The sequence below is a fragment of the Cuculus canorus genome, chromosome 15, assembly GCF_017976375.1.
Source record: "Cuculus canorus isolate bCucCan1 chromosome 15, bCucCan1.pri, whole genome shotgun sequence".
In the NCBI taxonomy this organism is placed as follows: domain Eukaryota; kingdom Metazoa; phylum Chordata; class Aves; order Cuculiformes; family Cuculidae; genus Cuculus; species Cuculus canorus.
The window spans coordinates 9127931-9146640 of NC_071415.1; positions in this window are offsets into that span (position 1 = coordinate 9127931).

Genomic DNA, 18710 nt, shown 5'->3' on the forward strand with positions numbered 1-18710 from the left:
TGGGAATGGGCATTGCCAGCTGGGGGCTGCCCTGGCCTCTCCTTCTTGGTGTGCAGTGGCAAGAGCTGACATGGGTTGTTGGTGCTCAGACAAATGCAAGAGCACAAGTGCAAAGGTGAGGCAATAGGTCTTGGAAAAACAAACACACTTTAAAAATCCCTTCCTTTAAAAACCATCTCCCTAAACCTGAGACACACGGAGCGCTGCACTGAGCTGGGGCTGCCTGATGAGTTCCAAATCGCCTCTTTCAGTGCCTTCTAATTGCCAGAACTTTTCCTTTCCCTCGTTACTGTATAATTTTGCAGGTGTTGCATCACATCCCTGGCTGGGAAGATCAAAGCCCAAGCGCTGGCGAGCTCAGCACAACACAGATTCGTTTCTGCTCTAACCTACCTGAGCAGCCATGCGTGTGGCATGCCAGAGGCACAGCCTGCGGGGACAGCGGGGCTCTGCAGGGACCTGTATGATTATAATGCAGCCCTCAAGAAAGCCCGAGAGGCCCTCGAAGGATGCAGTGTTGGAGGAGGAGGGCACCTGGTCCGGGAGCACTGGAGTCCGGCTCAACTCACCTTCACTGGTTGATTTATGTCAAGCAGGATTTCTGCCAGATCTGGAGGCAAAGCACCGAGATTTGCCTGTGTTTGCTGGATGCAAGTCCAGGGCAGGATTGTCCCGAAAGTGCACAAACAGCAGGGTCGGGGCAAAGGGGTGACCCAGGGTCAAAGCCCTGCTCTGCCACTGACTGCCCACACAGCCTCTGCCAACTCACTCAACCCAGTGTTCTCCACGCTCCGCATACACAGCAGGGACGTCACACACAGCGGGGATGGTGTACCGGTTCCTGCGTGTCGCGGGACAGGCTGCTGGAGCAGGATGTCTAGGAATGTGTCAGATGGACCAAATGTTCCCCTATGCCCAAAGTCATTTTCAGCCTCTGCATTCAAACCTCACTTCAAGTCTTGTGGTGCACTGGTGGTAGTTCCAGAATTCACCGATTCTGCTCTGCATCCCCGTGCAGAGGGGCTGGTGGAACCACGCATGGTTGTGCCACACAGTTGAGGACACAGGGCTCATCCCAACATCTTGGAAGCAAACTTGATCCTCCTCCAGTACAGCACAGGGTGCCAGGACTTGTCCTTTTCTTTTGCTGCAAAGCAAAAGGAGGGGGTTAATGCAAATTTTTTTCATCTTGACAGCGTCTCGTTACTGTAAGTCAATTTAGATCTCTGTCAGCCCGCTTTCCTTCCTCTGCGCAGCATTTTGCCTCCTCCTCCCTCCTCCTCTGAAGGTAACTGTATCTCCTGCTTAGGCATGCATTCCTTTCTAATAAGGTATTATGCCTCTATTTATATGCATCTTAGGTGCAGTCTGAGGCAGCTGCTGCTCTCCAGGGCCCTGGGTGAGGAGCAGAAAATTGAATTCAGCCTGGAATGTGCGGGTACGGTTGGACATCTGCACTCTGTCAGGGACAGCTCTTCCCTGCACATTTTTAAGAGTGAGATGATGCTCCTTTGGCTCCAGACTGGTGGTCCACCTGGGGTCCTACCAGCCACAGGTGAACCAGGTGTGTAGACTCAGGACTTTGCGAGTTCACCGCGGCTGAGAAGGTGTTTGCAAAGACCCAGCTTGCCTGAACAATCCACCACAGCAGTGTTGAGGCTTCCAAATGGTTGCCTTGTGCAATGGATTCAGGATTTTGGCTGCTCCCAACTGGCTGTGTATGGTTTACATGGCAGATGTCTGGGAGTCTCGTCTCTGCCCCCCTGCCCGATATCACTCCCATGCTTCGCCATCCAATACCACCGTGACAAATGCAACACAAGGACCCAGCTGGACTGAACTGAAATTGTGCATTTTAACAGTCCTTTTTGGATTAAGCTATTACGGACCAGACTGCTCAACTGCGACAGCTTGCTGTAATGATTTTCAAAGCAAGGGACCCTTTTCCTGCAGGGGAGATCTTGGGCTGTCTTCAGCAGAAAGCAGCATGATGATACCATAGCTCTGCATGGATGATATGAAGCAGCTCTGTTTTGCAGTTTAGCCTTAGCTAAAATCCCAACCTTGGGAAGCGAGGGTGGGTTTTGCCACTGACCTTAATGAATGTCATGCTTTCACCCAGTCCTTCAGCCTCTACAAAGTCTGTGTTTCACCTGAAACACAACTTTTTCCTTCAAGTCAAGCTGTGATGAAACCTGTAGACATGGCCTTCCCCTCACATTGCAATGGGTTGGAGGTCTCTCAGGGGGATCTCACACCTCCATCGCAGCTGAGGTCAGGGCAGGGGACAGGCAGTGCCAGGGCAGGGTAACCAGGGCTCGTCAATCAGCTAATTAATAGCCGTGCTGCTGGTGTGGGAGCTCTGGGCTTCTCCTCCCTGATGGGAAGAGGGCAGGGTGACTGGGGCTCTGACATCAGCCTTTTCTCCCTGATTAGCTCTTGTTCAGCCCCCGCTAATGAGTCTGAACTCTGAACCCCCCCAGAGAGGGGGTGATCTGCCTCTCTCTCAGGCCTGATACTGGGGGGATCTGCCCAGGAATGGAGGCCGTGTTATCTGCCCGACCAAAAGTCTGTGTTTTGCTTCCTTTCTGTCTTTATTTGTGGTCAGGATCATAACACAGCCCAGCTGGAGAAGCGAGGGAAAGTGGCCGGTCTGATTAACTGGTCACTGGCATACACAGCCTCCACCAGGAACCAGCAGATAGCCCTGATTAACCCTTTCCGCACAGTTTTGAGATGTTCCAGAGGAAAGAGGTGAGAAGCCGAGGTTTGGAGATGTCCTGCTCTGAGGATGTGATTGTATTAGGGTTTGTGTAGATCTGTGCATCCTCCCACACAGCATCACGATGCCGCTGCTGCTCCAGTGAGGCGGTCCCCACCCGGAGTTGTTGGTTATTTAATTCATAGTGGTGGCAATGAGAGGGAGAGCAGAAATTGAGAGTTAAGGGTCTGTGGTGTTTGGGTGGGCTGGTTTGCTACCCTGGTACTGACAGAGATGCTCCGGCTCCTTCTGAAAGGGAAAGAAAAATACCTCCCCACTCATTCCGGTCCTATTAAACCCCCATTTCCACCAGAGATTTCTTAAATACTGATTCTCAAAAGTGTAGCGGTTTGTTTTTATTTTCAAGAGGACTAGTTAACAAACAGCTCAAAATGTTGCTTTTGTGTGATAAATAATATACAGCTTAGCAATGAACCTGATCTCATCTTTCCAGGAAAGGACACTGTTTTCAGTGCCTATCAACTGATTTAACCATTCCTAATGCAGAGGGGTGAGGAGCTGTGCCTGTGTTTTGTCCTTGCCCTCTCCAGGAATTGCAAGCTGCAGACACCGGTAGGAGCAAGCAGGGAATTAGGTGTGCTGCAGATTCTCCTTTGCTTGAAGACTTTAACCCCAGGAGGTTTCACAAAGGTCTGCTATGGCTCACACAGGGCGTATGAGCTCGGTGTGGAAAGGTATGTCCTGTATTACGTGTGAAGTCAGGCTTGATGAGCATAATAGCTCTGTCTGGCTGTAAGAGAATAATGTCCCGTGTGGGTTTTCCTTCCCTTTCATGTAGGAAAATTCTCGAGGAAGGCTCACAGTGGAGGTGAAATGGCAGATCAACACTGAAGCAACAAGCTGAGGCTGCAGGGAATGGCTCAGGGGGAAAATCAAAGGGAAGATGTCTTTGTTACCAACCCAGCTGCAACTTCCTGCTCTGGCTAGAAAATACCCTAGGAGGTGACTTGTCAGTGGATCACATGCCTTTGCCTTGCCTTGCTTCCCCATAATGAGTGAATAATGAACTCATAGGGCAAGGGAAAGGTGGAATTCCCAGAAATTATCATCCTGAGGTAAGTACAAAGAGAGTCTGTGTCTTCCACTCCTGAGATCCCTATAAATAGATACAGATTGTCAGTGGTGGAGAGGGCTTTCCTCCAGTAAGCACAAGCTATAAACAAGCATTTTTGATCGAGTGGCACTCCTGCCAACGTGGAGTCATGCCCGATCAAGGGGCGGTGATCTGGACCCCATCCAGGGCCAATGGACCTGTTTCCATCCAGGATGTGTTCTTCACAGTTCTTCTTTTTGCTCCCCCTGCCTTTAATCCTTATGATGCCCCAGAGCTCTTTCTCCTCTCGGGTTTTTTTGACATACGTGACATGGATCTTGTGGCTCTTGGCATGATGGAGATTTTGTATTGAGGCACATGGGGCAAGGGAGGCCTGGCACCTTGCTCTGGCACATCTGGGATATTTTCCTACCTAAGGAGTCAAATGAAATCCACAATAACAATGTGCATTTCCTATCTTAAATATAATTTTATTTATGGTGAAAAATGGAAGAACAGAACCCAGGTCTTTTGGATGGGTTAGCGAGAACACAACAGGTAGTTGGACAAGCATCTCAGTGGAGGTAGCTAACGCGTTGTACAGGCATATTGGTTATTTTGGGAGAACAGTGGTGACATTTTAGTACAAGCCACTGTTTTCCAGCAAAATGCTGATGTTCTGGAAGGGCGATCTCTTATCTTTCAACAGTGGAATTGTTCAGGTGCAGACACAGAAGTGCAAGTGAGGAGCAGATTATTTACATCGGGCTTACTTTGTTGGTGGATGTACAAGACTGCTCTTTGGTCTTTCAAAACTGCCATGTGGGTGTGAAACAAGGAACTCAGTGGGGAGAAGCCAATGGTGGCTCACCTGGATGAAGATGCTTGATCAGATGGGCCTGGGGAATCTGCCCAAGGTCTGATGCTACTCAGTCTTCTAATTAATGTTCAAGATATCCTAGTAGAGTGTATGCCCAGTAGATTAGCAGGTGGTCCTTGTGCTGGAGGGATGACCTTGTATGGGGTGACAGGTTGGAACTCAAAGTACTCCCAACGAGGCTGAGTAGGAGACCCTCAAAGGAGGATGTGCTGAGGAACAAATATGAGGTACTGCAGGAATAACCCATGGACAATTGGAAAGGATGCAGAATAAACAGAGAGGCGAGGGTTCTTCAGAAAACAGCCTGAAGACTGTTACAGGCTGCAAGGTGGGCTTGAATCAACAGCTTAGTGGAGAAAGTGGAGAGACAAGAGTGGTTTGGCCTCGGAAGGGGAGAACTGGAAAAGCAGATGAGAGCAAGCTTCAAAACACTGCTGCAAAAAAGGGGGAATGATCAGTTCTCCACATGCACCACAGAGAAGAGAAGAGTGAGCTTAAATTTCAGTAAAAGAGGTTCAGACCGAATTTTGCTGAAAGCTGCTACAGCGGGAGGATTGTGAAGCAGTGTTAGAGATCTCCTGTCAAGCTTTGTGTGCTTTAAGAGCAGATTGGCCAGAAAGGACAACTGAGAAGCTGATACGGCCTTTGGGCAGAAGGGAATAACTCAGCCCTTCCTCCTGCCGTGGCAGCGTGATGACCTGTACCCCGGGCGGAGAGCGGAGCACTCCCCAGCAGCCTGTTAGTCGCTTTGTTTTCAAGGAACCGATGAGTTGCACCCAAAGGGCTTTGCGGAAACCTCGGCTCCATTCCTCTGGGTAGAAACAGTTTATTCTTGCAACCAGGTATTTGTTAATTACCTTCCAACCCGCTGTGCAGCCTTTTGCCTTGCTATGATTATGTTACCCGATGAAAAAGGATATGCGGTAACAAGTCAGAGCACAGGGAGCGGAGGAAGGCTAATGTTTCAGTTTGCTTGTGTGCTAATCTCGATCCTTGTCTCCTAAATCCTCTTAACCTCTGTGGTTTTTCTTTTCGATCACCTGTGTTTGCATCAAACATTACTAACATGGATAAAAAAAATCAAGCGACAGGAGGTATCTTCACTTCCAGCCTGATGAGCTCCACTAGCTAAAATATTTATGAATAGACCAAACACCAATAATTTAATCTAAAAGTGCCTAGTTGCTGCTCTCTTTCTTGCTCCACCTATTGTCTAGTTGTGCATTGTAATTTTAGGCTTCGCTCGACGTGCTCGTCTTTTAAGATGACTGTGACCAAGTAATCAAGGCTGTCATCACAGCAGAACCTGGCTCTTAAGGCAAAAATCTCCCCACTGGCCTTTTCTCATTTCCTGGCTCAGCATCAGGGGAAGAGATTATGTGATCTGATAGGTAAAATTATCCCATCAGAGGTGAATGTCCTAATAAAAGGCTTTCGCAGGCCTGGTTGTATGATATCCCTGAGAAGGCTACATTCATTTGGAGCCTTTTATTGAGGGGAATGCTCAGTCCCTATGGAAACCCAGTGGGACAAAAGGCGATTCTAGCTGTCTAGCTGCTAAGACATCCATAGCTGCACACACAGAGGTCAAGGATGCAAAACTGTTGTGTTTGCCTAATTGGGGAGGGGGGGTGGAGGAACAACAACAAAACACACCAATGTTGAATATTTGGCTCTAAACGGAGCGCTGTGTTTTCCCAGCTGGTTAAAATTCGGGGTGATGAGCTTTGCCTATCCAAAACCAAGAGAAAGTGGTCTAGAAGCCTTAATTGATGCTTTTGGGGAAACTTGATCAGGTTCAATGAATCTGCAGAAAGAAAAATGGAACTCTTTCTGGATAATCTTTTCCAAGAAGGCTGGATGAGACTCTGAGCAATATGATTGAGTTGAAGATGTTCCTGCTCACTGCACGGGGCCTGGACTAGATAACTTCATGGTCCTTCCAAATCAAACCGTTCTATGATTCTACGATTCTGAGACCTCTGCCCGTTTCTTGCACTGGTTGGTCATCTGCTTTCTCAGTGGACTTTGAAAGGAGTTTTTAAAAGTGAAAAACTCTCTGAGATTTACTTTGTATGAATGAAAATAGTGAGGGTGAGGAAGGTGGCTTGTTGGGGACTGTCCTCCCTCTCTTTGCAGAGTCCTGCCTGGGAGCCAGTGGGACACGATGCATGGAGCATCTCCCACCTCTGCCTGGGAGATCTGAGCCTGGGAGGCTTCAGCAACTGGAGAAAGAAATGAGGATGTGTCCTACTGTCATCCTGGGGGAAATTGGGGAAGGAGGAAGGGGAAGGGGAGAAACAGCTGGCACTTTGTGCTTTTAGGAGTGGCTCAGAGGGCTTTGGACACTGATCAGAGGGTGCCAAAGGTGAGTGCCAAGTCCAGGCTCATCAGCAGAGAGCCGGTGAAGAGGGCAGAGGCATGGATCGCTCACCGCTGTGATGCAGTGGGTGAGCTGAGCCCTTTACCAGCCCTGCCCTCAGTGCTGTTTGCACACCAAGTCAGTCCTACAGCTCATTTTGTCACCAAAAATCCCCTCACTCTGAATGACGGAGCACTCTCTGCAAGGACTGGGATTTGCTCGTGCTTCTTGGGGAGGCCGGGGGAGACAGAGGTGAGCACACTGCACATCTGAAAAGTGTGTTTTCAATTATAAGAAGAAAAGCTCCTAAACACACAGTGGGTTAAACATTACAGTAAAAAGCATTCAAGCTGCTCTTCCACTGCAAAATAACCAGCGGTTTATGCGTGTGATTGGAGGCAGGTGGTTCCTGTTCGTATTAAAAATGAGTAATCCGTGTTCTCAGAGGATTTCTTCAGAGACAATCTGGACAGACCTAGAAGTCCAATGTGCCCTTTAAACCATTAGTGTTTCCCCTCCACATCCCAGAATTCTCCTTTCCAAGTATTTTTAAGGAGCTCTTGGCCATCGGATCAGGATCATCTCATTGCATTCAAGGAGGGGAAACCTGTTACTGTAAATTAAGAGACCCCCTGCTCCCTGCAGCTTTCAGGGAAATCTAAACTGAAGCTCCTCGTGAATGGGTGGAGGCTCTGCCCCTGATGGGGTGGCATCCTCACCCCATCCCCAGCCTCCTTGTGGTCCACCAGCATGACTCGTACCTCCAGGGTCTCTAGCAGCTATGCTGGGATGGGTGATGTTCACACCTGTTTGAAATACCCTAAAGTGCCCCTGGTAGGGGCTATTCACTGCTCATTGCACTGCATGAGGATGGAGTAGAGACTCTCTTGACGCTGTTAGCACGCTGCTGACATCTAAGGAGGTTTGTATCACAGACACATAACAAATCACTGCTGTGTTTTGGAGTCCGATGAGAGGCATCTCTGTGCGTCTGCAGGTGTGCATGGGCATCTGGGTTATCATCATGGCTTTTTCTCTCTTAATGCCAGCTTTCTGCCTCGTTGAATCCTTGCAAGGTCGCTGTGCTGTCCCACGGCTCCTGCTCTTGCATCGAGCTGTTTGCTGGCCTGGCTGCATGCAGTGTCTTAGCCAGAGGAGACCCCGGGTTGCTGATCCCAGGGACTGCAGCTTGAGAGACCCTGCTTGCTGCTCCCAGAAAATACAGGTTGTACAGGGGAATAGCCCAGTACCAGTGACGTTAGGAGCAGGGAGTGTGGGCATCCCCTCAACAAACCCAAACCCACAGGTCTCTGCTGCATGTATAGATTCTGGGGTCCTGCTCCAAAGCACCGGGCTCCCCGGGCAGAGGTGGATGGGGGAGGTGGTGCTACAGCCACACTCATTGCTTTTGGGCTCACGTCCCACTCACCTTATACCACAATCTTACTTTAGGTCATTGTCCTGGCAATTAAAAGGTGGGTTCCTCATTGAGTTTGCTGACCCACTTGCAACAAATCATCTTAACAGGCTGTTTCCCTTAAGGTCTCAGTGCAGCCAGATCATTTCTGTGCTGTGGATTCCAAGTCCACCCAGACTTGCAGGAGGTTCTTGCTCAGTGTGACATGTGCGAGCGGCGTGTTTGCACCAGGGCTGTTCCTCAGGTGCCCTCTGTTGTCGCTGCTTTGCTCTGGAAACACCTGATCTCTTTTGGAGGCATCAGCTCCCCTGCGCTTTAGGGTAGAGCAGTTGTGCGATTCTCATCACCAAAGCCCCAGCCCCTCTCCCTGCTGCACAAAGGAGAAAAAACCTTAATAATATTTTAGAAGAAGGCCTGAAGGCTGCATTGCAGTTTAACTCGATCACCCGGGGGAATAAAAGAATACCACATGCAGAGATCTTTTACTTAACATTGTGATGTTTAATCTTGCCCAGTCAGCAGTTTTTGAACATATTCCAGGAAAGCTTTTAAGCCTGATAAAGCCGTGGCTTTTGCATTTTCAAGTGATATTTTAGCTACAAATGACATGCTCTACTTGTCATTTGGCTTTAGAGGAAGGTAATTAAAATCTTCCTAAGAGTACAGTGACACCGGGGAAAGAACTAACATAAACTATAATAAAAAGAGAGAGACAAGCCCACAAAAATGCAATTTAGCAGATGAAAAATGTAAAGGAAAACTTAAAAGATAAAAGTATCAAATGCACAATAGCTGTTTGCCGAAGGAGGACTAATGATATGGGAGGTGACTTACATAGCAAAAGCATGGGCAAGGCTCGGGAATTTCCAGCACATATTATTCACAGTTTTTAGAGCCACTGGAAGCCACAAGACAGACTTGGAACTGCCTATGCTGCAAAAGGCATACTCTGTTATGCAAGGTGTGAAGAGATGGTATAAGACAAATCCAGCTGTGAGGACTCCTCCAAAGCTACAAAGGAAGGTTTTCAACAAGAGGGCAATCACCCTCTATGATGGCTACATGAGATGTATCAGATTGGGTTCAAAGCCATCGTTTCTTCTGGGTTTTGGAAGGGAAAGGTGAATCTGGTTCTCAAATGAAGTCAGACACGCTGGTGAATCCATGCAACGTTATTCCCCTGGTGGAGGAAAGGGTGTGTGCCCCCAAAATAGCTCCCAAAATCCATGCTGGGCAAGCGAGGTCCAGAGGGAGGTTCAGCCCTTGCACAAGGATGGAAGGAGTAGGGTGAGCAGGTCCAGACCGCCTGGCACGCATCTCAGCACTCAGCATGTTTCTCCCGAGAAGGACCATGACAGGAACAGCTTCCCTTCTCCTTCCAGGAAACCTCACGCTGTTGTGTCATTGCTAGTTTTGATCTATGGAGAGGAAAAGGAGTACGACTGAGGTGCATCACTCCCAAAGAACTTTCACTCCCAAACAGCTGGAACAGTTCAGAGGCGTTCCAGCATAAAAATGGGGAAATGAAATTTTCTCCTAGGATAACATCAAACCCGCATCATTCAACAGCCTTTGGCATGCTCAGCCGTCGAGAGAGGCCTACTGATGAGTTCAGCAAAAACAGACACAATCCGTCTCTGGGATCAAATGTAAAATAAGAATCCTTTGCTTTTTTTTTTTTTTTCAGGTCATGCTCTGATACCAGACCGGCTGGAGCAGCTGGTGGTTGGAAACCTGGAACTTCCCGCATGACAGCAGATCCTCCTGGGGCCCACGTATTTATTTGTATCATTTGCTGCTATAAAATCAGCAATCTCTCTGCGTATTCGTTGCTTGTAGTAGTTTCCCTTTGTTAGTGATTATTACTCCCTGATGCTCTTGTCTCTGAGACAAAGTCTTACTCCCTGCTCCAGACAGGCATGAGTGCCAGCAGGGAAGAGAAGCAAACTTCATCCTTGGACAGAAGAGCAGAAGGTAATTGCAACAAGTCCAACTGCACCGCACTTCTTGTCCTTTCTGCAAGTCAAAATGAGCCTGGTAAGAGAGACAAGCTGTCTGCCAAGAGCCCCTGGAAGGACTTTGCTTCTCACCATGAGCAGCGCAGAATCACAGAATCATTTACGTTGGAAAAGACCTTTAAGACCATCCGGTTCAACCGTAAACCTCACCCTGCCGAGCCCATCACTAAACCATGTCCCTACTGTTTGCTGTGCATGGAGGGAGCGGAGGCACTAGGAAGGGTAAAGCAGCATGTGTTGCTTGGAACGGAGAAGAGAGGCTGGATAGTCAACCCTAAACATCTGCGTACGTGTCCACAGAGGTGCTGACTCCAACAGGAGGGCCAGGGTTCTGTGGGAACACCTGTGAGCCCTTCTGTCTGTTTTGGGCCAAGGCAGAGTAAGCAGCAGGATCTTCCGTTGCTCAGAGGAAGATACAGGGAGGACTGTGTCTGATTTCCAGCCTTGCCCTCTGTGGCCTCAGGAAGGTGGGCTGGACTCTGCTGTTGTCTTGATGGGGAGCCCCAGGCCAGTTTACAGGCCGTGAAAACTCAGTTTTATCGTGAAGAGTCCCGAGTCTGGCCTTTTTCTGTGCTAATGAAACACAGGACGAGCAGTGCCCACAGGTGCTCCTAATCAGTCTGAACCCCAAATGATTCCTCTGCCTGGATCCCTCACCCAAAAGGCACTTTTCATTTATTCTCATATGTCTGGTTTATGCTTACAGCACTGCAAGGAAAAAAAAGCTGAAATGAAATGGCTTTTTTCTCCTTCAGTTCCCATAAAGAACTTCCTTTCATGGCTGATCCTGCACAGGGCTTGTACGTGGTCCATGCTGCAAGCACAGTTCCCATCCATAGTCACTGGGACTAAAATTCATCTCATTCAACTGTTACTCCTCCCTTAGAAGAGACATGCCCCCACCGAGCACTGGCAGCAGTGCCTGGCATCACCCCTTTGCCATGAAAATGCCTGATTTCTCCTTCTGGGAAACCCTACAGAGTCTTTTCAAGAATGGGTGGGTTGTTCCAGTGGGAAGCGGTGAGATGCTCCAGACCAAAGCCACCACCATGTGGAGGGACAGCCAGCTCAATGTATGGCAGCCACAGCATGGCACAGGGTTGGACCTGCCTGTTCGGGGTGGAGACGGCCTCTTTGAGCAGTACATCACCATCGAAGGCACTTTAAGATGGTTTCCCCTTTTCCTCTGCTGAACCCACCTCCTGCTCCAGAGAGAGTCAGCTCTGGAGTTACATCTAACATAAATTCCTCCCTGACCTCGAAATATGCAGAGCACTTGAGAGCTTTCCTATCCCAACAGACTAGTTTTAGCACCTCGAAGCTTTTGCTGGCGAGTCCCAGCAACAGGTGTAACACGAAGAAAATCCAAACCCAGAAGCCGACATACCGTCCCGCTCCCTTGGAGACCAAAGGAATGGGAGGGAAGTTGCACACAGAACGGAGATGAAAGATGCTGTGATGACTTTTTGCTGACATGTACAAATGTGATCCTGACTATTAACTTTAATGACCTGTCATTATGTGAGGGGAAAAAGCAGGAGGGGTCTAATTTTTTGTAATTAGTTTAATTGCCACCCTGTGGTCTTGTTTCGTGCTGCTGGTTTTGCAGTCAGGTGGGAAAAAAAAACCCAGCCCCCTTGTATCTCAGATTTGGGTTCTCTCCTGTCCTGGTTAAGCAAAATCAAATCATGCAGAGAACCTAGAAAATGCTTCTGCAGATTTAAATGCTAAATGAGAGCTCCAGTTTTGATATGGTTTGAAATGGTGGAACTGCAGCTACAGATGAGCCTTTAATTTAAATACATCTGAGCCCTTATACAAACCATGGGTTTGCAAAGCGTGAACCAGTGGAACTGGGAGAGACTGTGAGGGATGGAGCGCATTTCCTTGTGTGAAGAAGACTTGATTGCATAAGGGCTGTTTACTCTGGTTAAGGGCTTTATTAAAGTTAATGAGACTAATTTCCGTCACTGATTGGCTTGCAAGGGTCAGGATTGGGTCCTTGTTGCTGTGGGATTTTCAGTCCCCATGTTGCATATTCAATAGTATCCATCACCAGTTTATTGTCCCATAAATACAAATGACTATGCCACTATTATTACACTGGACACGCTAACATTTAGCAGTCAAACTTTCCATCTGTTCTTCAAAATCCTCTATGGAATGGGGAAACTTTCATGTTCTTAGTTTTAGAAGCTGAGAAAGTGAGGAAGAAGAGGATGACATCCAAGAGTGAGTTGGGACAATCCAGAGGAGAGGCCAACGACAACACCTGCAGGGCTCAGCTCTCTCTGGGTTGTACTCCTGTTAGAGTTCAAATCCAAACTCACCCTCCAGACTGGGCTGAAGGAGACGTTTTGGGTTCTGCTCCAGCCTCCCTGCTGGACTGGCTGAATCCAGAGAGGAACTTGTTTTCTTTTCCTGAAGTCCTTTTCTTGACGGAAAATGTGAATTCCATCACAGTGAAACCTGCAATGACTTTCTGATCATTTTGCCCAATGATTAACTTTGGGAAAAGCAAAGAGAGAATGCACAAAAAGCACTCAAAGGTCTTGTTTGGACATTTTTCAAAATGTACCATTTCAATTCTTGTTTCAAGCTTTCCTTTAATTGTATAAGTGATTCCAAGACATTTTCAAGAAATCATTGAGAGGGATGGTTTCAATTTGATTGAAAAGTAACATTTTATATGACCCATTCTGCTTTTCTTTTAGTTTTTGACTTGCCAAAAGTTTAAGAAAAAATGCCTGGTTTTGATCCAGCCCCAACTGATTTTTTCCTTAGTTTTTAAAAATTGCCAGTAAGTCCCCAAGCCCCTTTTTTCCTACGAAGTCCTGCAGCTCCTTTCAATGCCTCTCCGCTTCCCTTTCCCTGCATGTAAAATAGAGGTAATAATTTCCTGTCTCATGGAAGGGTTGAGGTAATGAACTGCAAGGCTCTCAGGCCGCTTGGACATCCTCAGCTGGAAACTACTCATGTGTAGGCAGAGAGCCTTCTGTCCACCTTTGGGAGAGGTGGAAGCAAGAGCAGGGAAGGATCCAGAGGTGGAACCCAATGCAAGGACACATCATACATTTCTGGTGGCTTCACACCATCCTCAGACATCTGCCTGCAGACCCTCGTTGAGGTTTATCCTGGCAATAGGCATGGGCTTTCACACTTGTACACAAGGCTGTGCATTGCTGAGTTGAGTTTGGGCTGAGCGCCCAGGCTGTGAGCTATTTTGAAGTCTCAGCAAGCTTAGCTTTTGATTTGAGGCTGAGCTTTTATTGCCATGAGTTGGGGAAGGCCTTGTATGTGAGCAGAGCGCTCGGTGGGTGTTAATCTTCAGTCTTTGACATACGCCCTGTGGGGTACGAAGCGTAGAGAATTGCAAAGTCAAGACCTATTGTTGCGTGCACCTTTCTTGCCACTTGTGCAACCTCTGAAGCTTTTTTCTAACGAGTATTTGTATTCGTCCTTTGCTATTTTTTTTCTTGAGTTCTTGAACTTACTAAATTAAATCAAAGGGAAAATGGATAGTATCTCTGTGACTCCATAGAAACAGCACAACTCCTCCGGGACAAAGATCACATAGTTTGGGGGATTATGCTGGAAAGAGTTTAAAAGAAACTCTCTTAGAATTAGGAGGTGCCAGAGATGACAAACTGCCACCCTCCCAACTTTCCTACTCCTTTCTGTAGATCCAAATGATTTTATAATTTCCAATGAGCTTTGAAGGAGAGAACAAGCTTTGGCCTCAGTCAGATCCAAGAAAGCAGGTGTATCAGCCTATTCCACTCCCATGTGCTCCTGGAAGAGGAGGCTGGATGACTGCCCTTGCCTGCAGAGCAAATCTGATGGCCTGTTTCAGGTCCTGGGAGCAACTCATGCAAGGGTACGGAGCTGGTGTTGGCCAGTAATTCAAAGCTATCTCCAGACTGATCCACACGGCACTGAAACCTTGAGGAAGTATTACAAGCCTTGTTGTCTGACAGTAGTTCAGACAAACTAAATGAAAAACCCATCATAAATATATGTGAATAGTCCAAATATACCAAAATCAGACCTAGAAAGAAACCATGTGCTGGGCACCTTTCTAGCTGAATGGAATAGGAGCACTTCCTCATGAAGGAGGCCCTTTATCACTTCTTCACATCTGTATTTTTTGCAGGGAGGCTAAGTTTGGGCTGATGATGTGGGTAGCTTCACTTCAGTGATGCGTATTCCCCTCACTGTTTAGACAGACGAGATCAGAGTCATAGAATCATAGAATCATTGCGGTTGGAAAAGACCTCTAAAGTCACCAAGTCCAACTGTCAGCCCAACACCACCATGCCTACTAAACCATGTCCCAAAGTGTCACATCTACATGTTTCAAGGAGGAAGAAGTGGTAGAGGAAAGACCTGGAGCTCTTGACACTGAGGTTCCTAAATGTGTTTGTCATCACCAGCACCTGTTCTGCCAACTGGCAGACTCAACCAAGCAGAACAAAAAGGACATGGGTTGTTAAAGATGAGCATTCCTTTGCAGGGTTGAAGGACATTGATAGGGAATTTTTCTGCAATACTGTTTAGCCTTCCCTCTCCAGAGCTCTTGGTGCCTTTAATCACCATTAGATTCACAAGGGAAAACAAGAAGCAAACATTCCTTACCCTTTTTATTGTTTTCCACTTAGTCAACAGTTAATATTTTTGGAAGCCTTGGTGTACTGATTGCTATAATTGAGTAACCCCCGCAAAAGAGGAGCTGTGTCTTGCTTTTAGTCCAAACTGCTGGCTGACTCCAAGCAAAACCCAGCTAGGAAAAGAATAAAAAGAGCTTAAAAAAGTGCTGCGTGTGTAATTTATCCAAATGCCATTGCACGCTTGGGAAGGGCAGCGGGGAAACCAACATTCCTGTCTCCAGTGAGCATTCCACAGAAATTCATTGAAGAGAGAAAAAACCCAACACACAAAACACTTCGAGCAGCTTCCAAATGCTGAGATTTGCTTTGCAGAGAAGCAGTGTTTCCTTACCTTCTCCACTAACCATTCCTTCATCTCATTATTTGAAGGTGTTAAGGAGCTTTGCTGTTTCTAACCCAGACTCCTTTACAAGGGTCTCTGCAAGCTACACAAATTGGGTTATGTTGAAATGAGATCTCTACCAGGAGGAGGGGGATGTCTGGCCACCACAATTAGGACCAGATATGGAGGCAGGCATCAAAGTCAGGATGGACTGGACGGCAGGGAACCAGAGCTGTCTCCCAGCCAGAGGGTGAATACAGGTTTGAGAGTCCATGCTGCGAGGTGGAATGGGGACAAGGACTGGGCTGGACTGGAGCCCAGTGTCCGTGCAGGAGCTGCACCTCCTGCATGTCCCACGTCTGCAGTTGTGGAAGCTGGTGGGAAGTCAGCCTGACACAATGTTATAAAGGTCCAGTATTTCAAGCTGTTGAATAGAGAACCACTGCAGTTGGGCTGCAGTAACGAACGTTGCCGGTCTCAGCCGGAGGAGTAACCTGGGTGTTGTTGCACGGGTCCTTCTTTCCCAAGTTAAGTCATCAAAGTCATTGCATCACTGCAGCATCGCAGTGACAGGTCACTACAATTGCCTTGTAGTCTTGATGTCTCACCAAGGTTTGCATCAGGAAACCTCACAAATCTATGAAACAAACCTGCCGCTCAGGAGGTGACACTAACAGAGACTTCAAAGGAACTCAGTCCCCAAGAACTCTTTTTTCTTTAATAAAGGTACTTTCCTTTTCTATTTATTAATTAATGACCAACCAGAGCTATTGTTATAGCCCGTCTAATGACTTTCCTTCTATTATTATTCTTGTTTGCTCTGGAATGAAAAGCTAACTTAAAGAGAAAACATCAATGAGATCATTTTACAGTGACACAAAGAAAAGAAAGCAGGTTGGAAATCAAGTGTCCCTGGTACAGCAGAGCAAAAGCACAGTCCTGACTAGAGCAAAAGCGAACGCACAGAGCCTCTGCTTGGACCTACAGAAACCTTGTGTAGCCAAGAGGTGATATTGTTTAACCAGTTTTCAAGTTTACTTAGCCTGGGCAGTGAAACTTGTCAGGCCAGTTTGAACCATTTTCACTTCCTTGTTCTTATTTTGAGAGGATGTGGGAAATGTGCAGAAAAGATGCAGAAAAGATTCTTCAAGGAAAAGCTAAAACCCATTAGTAACTTTTTTTTGCTGGAAAAGAGAAAAATAACTCTAAATTTAGACTTCTATATACTCGATAGCATAAAGGAATGGAAAAAATTACTGAAAGATCCATTGGTTTTGAGGGATTATTAACACCCATCCCCTTTCACACTCTCCAGAGATGCTGCCTGTTACAAGGGAACGCAATAAGCTGTGGGTCTCCGTACTAAAAGGATCTACAGCCGATAAATCAAAAGGGAATTTGCCATCAGGTTTTGGTTATTATTTCAAACTGTGCACATTAAGAATATCATATTTTTTTCTCTCTTCTTCTCCTTTCATTTTCTTTTAAGCAATGGGTCGGGAGCTGTTTCCACACGCCAAGCGATGGGTCCTCCTGCCAGCCTCCCTCCCCACCAGACAACTGTTTGGACACGGTGCCATGCTCCAGCGCATTGATGTGATTCAGGCCCCCAATGGGGGTTTGTTAAATCGGTATCTAGTTCCTTCCAAGACAAACACATATCTTAAGGCTGAATTCTACAGCACGTATCCTGGATACCAGGTACAAGTCTCCTCGTTGTTATTTCCAGTCTATGTATCGTATAAGCATTTGTGCGTCTTTGAATGGGGAATCTCAGCTTAGAGAAGAGCCGGTTGAGCAGCACCAAGATCCTCTCTTAACCAGCAGAATTAGGTGTCTCTGATTTGTGCCGACTTTGCTATAAGATCTACATTCTTCAGGAAACGTTTGCCTCTGAAACACAGATTCTTTTAAGGTGTTTTAGTGGCCAAAATTGGCGGTACTCCAACTCACTGCCTGCTTTTGAACTTCTTGGCTAAGCAAAGCAGCAGCTGCTCGGTGGACTCTGGAAAGCAGAATCTTGCTTTTGTATAGGTTTTGAGGCTGGCCCAGTCCCTATTTCCTCAGCTAATATTGAACCTGGATCAGGGAGGATGTTTTAACTGCTCTTTTAAAGGTGACTGTCACATATTTCTGGGAACATATCTGTGCCTCACATGTTTCTGCTGCCTCACGATAAATACCTGTGGGCCCTCCGGAGTGAAACAGAGGGTGTTGGCCAGTCCAGATCCACTTTTAGTAAGAAGTCTGGGCAAAGACTGTGTTCCTGGCAAAGGTATCTGAAAATAAATACAGATCACGCAGCGTCTGTAAGAATGGACATCAACAAAACTTGTGGGGATGAGCTTTTGGCTGCAAGGAGATGAGCAGATACTGTCTGGGTCCTGGAGCCCAGCTTGGAGCAAGATGAGATTCTGGAAGAGAGAAATGAAAGAGAAACACTACTGTCTTTTTGAATCCTGAATTTTTGCAGGCTAATAGGCCCTCATATAGGGTCTGCAGGAAAAGATATGACAGGGATGCACCGTAACAGACAGAGGTAACCCATAGGCTGAACATCAGCTGAGGAAACCATCTCCACTGTCCTTGACAGAGCTTGCTCTCCCTTTCCCACTTTCCTGACATAACCGAGGGCCACTGCCAACTCAATGGGAAATCGAAAACATGCAGCTGGCTGGGCCACCTGTGCCTGCAGCCCCCATCGCCCGTCGTCCCCTCCCCAGGGACAGCATCCAGTTGTGGAGCGGGGCAGCAAGTGCTGGCGCGGGTCCGAGCTGCGGGGTCAGCCGGGGAGGCAAGGGGCCACCCGTCCCCCAACACTGCGCCTGTTGTGAAGGAGGATTACTGGGGGAATTAGTGCCGGTGGATAGAGACGAACTCTCGGGCAACAACTGTGGGTGTCCTTTCCCCGAGCCCTTCCCAGGGAATCTGCCAGCCCGGCCCAACTCGAATGCAACCCCTGTGTGTCGGATCAGCACAGCTGTATGCGCGCCACTGCTAATCCGTCTGCACAACACGCCATGCGGCAGCTGCCCAGCCGAGGGGCCGGAGGGACGGGACGGTGCCAGGGCCCGCCATGGGACGGCTTGGACTCTCCTGCATCCTCTGACCTGCAGGAGGAACTTGGCCATTGATGGAGGTTTCTGGTCACCACCCACATGATGCAGCCCAGCTCTGGTCCACGAGGTGTGCACGCCTCCAGCTCTCCTCACCTCTCTCTTTGACATCC